This window comes from Littorina saxatilis, unplaced genomic scaffold, assembly GCF_037325665.1.
Source record: "Littorina saxatilis isolate snail1 unplaced genomic scaffold, US_GU_Lsax_2.0 scaffold_2516, whole genome shotgun sequence".
Classification (NCBI taxonomy): domain Eukaryota; kingdom Metazoa; phylum Mollusca; class Gastropoda; order Littorinimorpha; family Littorinidae; genus Littorina; species Littorina saxatilis.
Window position 1 is genome coordinate 1 of NW_027129705.1, and position 5,000 is coordinate 5,000.

Below are 5,000 nucleotides of genomic sequence, written 5' to 3' on the forward strand. Positions count from 1 at the left end.
ATTTTGAATGTCTGAGTATGTAAAAACATCCCCTTCAACCCCCAGGCTATCGATGACCTGAAGAAAGCATGCAGTTACAGCTAGGTTCAGGGCAATCCTCAGACACGAAAGCGTTGGTGTCATTGGTGATGCAAAAGTTAGATAATTTAACCTACAAATTTGCCACTTTGTGAACTGCACATGCATAAAATCAAGTTTAAGTATGCTGAATATGAAGTTATCCAGTCAATTGGTGTAGAAGTTATACTACATTTCTGTCAGTTAACAGTATTTAAAATCTCTAAAGTAAAATCTGACATATTCGAAAGTTTTGCATAAACACCCAGACAATTTTTACGATACTCTCCTAAGCTTCTCCACTTCTCAGCCCTGTCTTGGAAATGAATTCGAATAAGGCAGTCAAAATAACTTAGTTTGGAGCACCCATTAATCAGAATAAGCATTAACTTTTGACACAGGAAATATCTTCTACCGAAAGCTCTCCTGGTTTTATTCTACATTTTTCCTGCATAATGGTAACAAATTTAATGATAAATCTAAACAACGAAGTGACTGTGGTAAGATGAAAAAAGTTAAAAAACAAAGGATTACTGTAAATGGTTTACGAATCGAAATCTAAACAAGTTTTAATGATAAGTAAAATGATAAAAAAATAAAATAAAAAAAAGCTAACGTCCTCGCATTTGTCCAGAATTATTCCATGTTTAACATGGGAACAGAGGTATAATTGGTCTAAAGAATTTATCTGTATGCAATGCCCGCTATAGGTGAAAGACTTTTGTGGAAGCCATGGAAGAATGCATCGCTGTTGTGCTGGTTCAGCTTGAGGTCCTGTCCTAGCGAATATCCTGCACACACAAAAACACGACTTTTTAAGCCACTTATGTTGCATTCCGTGACATAGCTTTGTTAAAACCGTGTGCCTGATAATAATGACAGATTTTGTTGATATACATTTTTTTTTTAAGACACCCCATATAATATTGTTTGACAATCTCTTTCAACATAGTTTACGAATCACCAATGTGTATACAAACGCAAATAACCCACAGGTCAATAAATTACTTTCCAGAGAGAGAGAGAGAGAGAGAGAGAGAGAGAGAGAGAGAGAGAGAGAGAGAGAGAGAGAGAGAGAGAGAGAGAGAGAGAGAGAGAGAGAGAGAGAGAGAGAGAGAGAGAGAGAGAGAGAAAGAGAGAGAGAGAGAGAGAGAGAGAGAGAGAGAGAGAGAGAGAGAGAGAGAGATCAAAACTAGAAAATGTGTGCTATATAAAACAAGGATAATCACTGTCAAATCTTTGCTTGTACCTGCATGGTGTTTACTGCGCTATATACACAACCTGTTTTATTTCATTTATTTATTTAATTTTTTTTTCTTTTTTTTGGGGGGGGGATGTTTTGTGATGAGGGTTTTTTCAAAGCCTTTACTGCTTTAGTCATTGAATCCCCCCGACTTCGATTTATTGTTCAGTGATGGGTAATTGTGTGACCAACTATGTAAGTTAGTGATTGTTCTGGCTTCATACAATGACATTGCATTAATTTTATAAGTGTATGTGTGTGTGTTTCAGGCAAAAGCTGATATTACAGTCCTAGTTGTATGCAGTACCTCTGCTTCTTCGTTCAGGAATCAAAGTATACAATCTAAACCGATTATTTTGTTCAATAATGTTCAGCTAACCATCCCGAAGAAGGCAGTAACGTGCCGAGATATTGATTATAGATATTAACGTACCTAACCTGGTTACTGGTGTGTTTTCTTTTTATTTCAATAATGTAAATGTGTGACACCTTGCAGGGTACTTGATGTTCAGAGCAATTTTTCTGGCAAAAGACCTTTTATGGGTCAAAGAAAACTTTTGTCGTGGTGCACAAGTCAATCAATTTGGTTGATAAATAATTTGTGCTGCATTTTCCCTGGTTCCCAAACGTAGTATGTATTAACACATGTCCTTACCTGTCATTGGCATCACATGATTCTCTGCAAGCAGTCTTTTGTGGAAATACCAGGCATGAAAACTGAAAAAAAAGAAATACTGAAAACAAAATTCGAAGGCGCATAGCGCCAAGTTTCGCAGGCGCAAAGCGCCAAGACTTCTAGAGGGGTCCGGGGGCATGCCCCCCCGGAATTTTTGTTTTTCAAGGGTGCAATTTGGTGCAATCTGGGGCTATCTGAGCCTTAAAATTGGATTCAAACGTGGCCCCAAAACTATTTTACTATAACTATGACTAGGAAAAAAAAAAAATAAATAAAAAATTTTTAAAAAAAATTAAAAAAATTTAAAAAAATTTAAAAAAAAATTTAACAAAAGGAAAAATACGGGGGGGAAAAAAAACGGTTTATTCTTTTCAGAAATACGGAAAATACGGAAAATACGGAGAATGTTCATGCCTGAATACGTCATTTAACACTTGCACTTATAGTAGGGCTGACCAAAAGAGTGGTATTCTCTGTAGGTCGAGTTCCTGTAGGTGGATTCCCTGTATACCTAAGACTTTAAAATTGGCAATCTAGTATACAGGGAATCCCACAGGGTGCAGTTTTTCAATAAAACTTGCAAACCATACTCGAATTTCTAAGAAATATCAAAAAAAGATCGAAAAACATCAAATTCTAACGATGTCGCTAAGCATCACGTGACTTTCATTGATATTAGCAAAACGCTACAGGAACTACACCCTGTGGTATTCCCTGTATACAAGATTGCCAATTTTAAAGTCTTAGGTATACAGAGAATCCACCTACAGGAACTCGACCTACAGTGAATCGCATTCTTTTGGTCGACATAGACACCATCAGCTATAGTAGGTGGCTGTGGAACGGTAGACATGCAACGACAACGAACAACAAAAGACAAAGTGTGGAGTACACTCATTTTTCTTAACATACGCTAAGTTTCTTTGAGAATGCTCCAAGTGAAAATCAGGGGTTCCTAGGCCTGATATCACAATTAAACAGCTTCTTCTCAGAATCAGGAGGGAAAAAAACGAGATGTCGTGACAAGAACAGACAGCAGCAGCAGCAACAACAACATTGCTAAATCGTCGCTTTAACAAAATGTCATGTTTAGTATCGCAGACAAAGCACGGCTACTGATCCGACCAAAGCCACACTTCATGCACGATGGGCACATTGTTATGGCCAGCTTGTTAACGTGAGCATTGTGTATGTTTTACATAGAATTGAATGTGTTTGTCGTTGTGTCTGTCATCTATCCTAGACGTTTGATTTAGAATAAAGCAAACTTATTACAATGACGATTTTCTTCGGTTTTTGATGAAGGATTGGCATCTTTTCCTATTTTCCAACTCTGCCACCATACACTGGCCGTTCAGGTCTGCATGTCGACCACATGGTGTGCGATCAGATTTTTCGGACATGTTCACAATGCTTACATGACCACCAAATGGAAAATCAGTTGGTATTTGTTATGTTTTTGTGTAAGCACAATCTTCATACAAGTAAACAGAAACAGTTTTGTTGCAAACAGAGCCTTCATAAGAAAAAATGCTTCTAAGTCAAAATACATACCCCCTTTTTCGTATTGCGTAAAATATACCCATACATTCTGGACATCATATTTTAATTTTTTTTCACAACAATGAAACCAAACTTTGGCATATGTTTTAGCAATATATTCACAATAAAACCTATGAGTTTGAAGGCTGCATCTTGTTTTGTTTAATTTTGAGAATTTGTTTGCAAACCCATGCAAATGGCCAGTTTCTGGGGAGAGACTGGGGAGATAATGGCCAGTATAGAAAGAGTTAATAAGTAAACTAATGTCAGAAGTAGGTATTTACCTTGTTTGCCTTCGCGTTCTTGATAGCCCGCTGCAGCATTTGTATCACTTCCCTTGACATTCAAAACGCCAATGTATTTCTGAAAGAAAAATAAAGATATTGACCGAAACATCACACAAGTGGTATATCATGCTAGGTTTTGTTTACAGTGCCTGTTCTACGACCACATCTGATTGTAATTTAAATAAAGAAAAACTGTATCCATTTATTACTTCTCTATTTGTGTGTGTTTGTGTGTGTGCAGGGGCGGATCACATCATTTTTAAGGGGGAGATTCCAAATTTCTTTTAGGGACAATTTGACGACGCGAAGCGTTTAGTTGAAGACGCGAAGCGTTCAACCTCCTTGGGGGGGGGGGGGGGGGGGGGGGGGGGGGGGGGGGTCCGACAAATGTTGATAAAAACAAGGAAAATGGATCAATCCGAGCCAAGAAACATCCCCTAATACACCTTCCAAAAAAGTAAATATATTAAGAAGAAAAATTTGAATCACAACAAGGACAACTGATAGATCTGGCGCAACCTGAGCAAACTAATTAGCCAACTTCTTTCCAAAATCGTCACTTAGAATACAAAGGCCGGATCCGCCCAGTGTGTGTGTGTGACCGATGACCTTCTCTAAATTCTTATCGTTGCGTTTGCATGGTAATAAAGTTTTAATACTGGATATGCCCATGAAAAAATATCATTTCTTGTTCATGTCATTTTGTGTGTGTGGCCAGGACCGTGACTTCTGCTTGCCTCGACGTCTTCAGAAAAGACACAAAATGCCAGCAGGCGTATGTTCTTGGAGCACTCAGTATGCCGTCATCTGCAAACAAATAAATACAAATTATTCAATTGTGTAAATAAAGAACAATCATTTTAATATTACAACAAAAAAATTCATATAACTGTAGTCTTCACCAGAGACATCCACTACACTATCTTTAAATAAAACTGCCGTAAAAAATTGAAATACTATAAAACTTACCCCCACTCAGATCTATTTGGGATTATTCAAGTTTCAACCATGAAACGATGCCGGTTTGGACAGATCTGCTAGTTTGCCGCTGAAACTGAAATCAAAGGCGATCTTCAGAACTATTTCTAATCTTGTATTTGTGATTAATATAAAATACTGATCTTCCCAATAGAAGCTGATGTGTATACACATGACCAGGACAAGGTATTTTGTTACAGGGCATTTACGCAGACGT

General features: G+C 37.6%; 1 long non-coding RNA gene across 2 annotated transcripts in view; it reads right to left on the bottom strand.

Moving 5' to 3' along the window:
- Positions 1-33: 33 nt before the first annotated feature.
- Positions 34-5,000, bottom strand: part of LOC138957931 (uncharacterized) — a 5,864-nt gene continuing 897 nt past the window's right edge. Inside the window, exons 2-6 of one of the 2 annotated variants that reach the window (XR_011453229.1) lie at positions 4,775-4,859; positions 4,543-4,612; positions 3,803-3,881; positions 1,956-2,017; positions 34-848 (exon numbers count right to left, since the gene is read on the bottom strand). This is a non-coding gene — a long non-coding RNA (uncharacterized lncRNA). Of the gene's footprint in view, positions 849-1,955; positions 2,018-3,802; positions 3,882-4,526; positions 4,613-4,774; positions 4,860-5,000 lie in introns of both variants that reach the window. The other variant, XR_011453230.1, reaches the window with a different exon arrangement.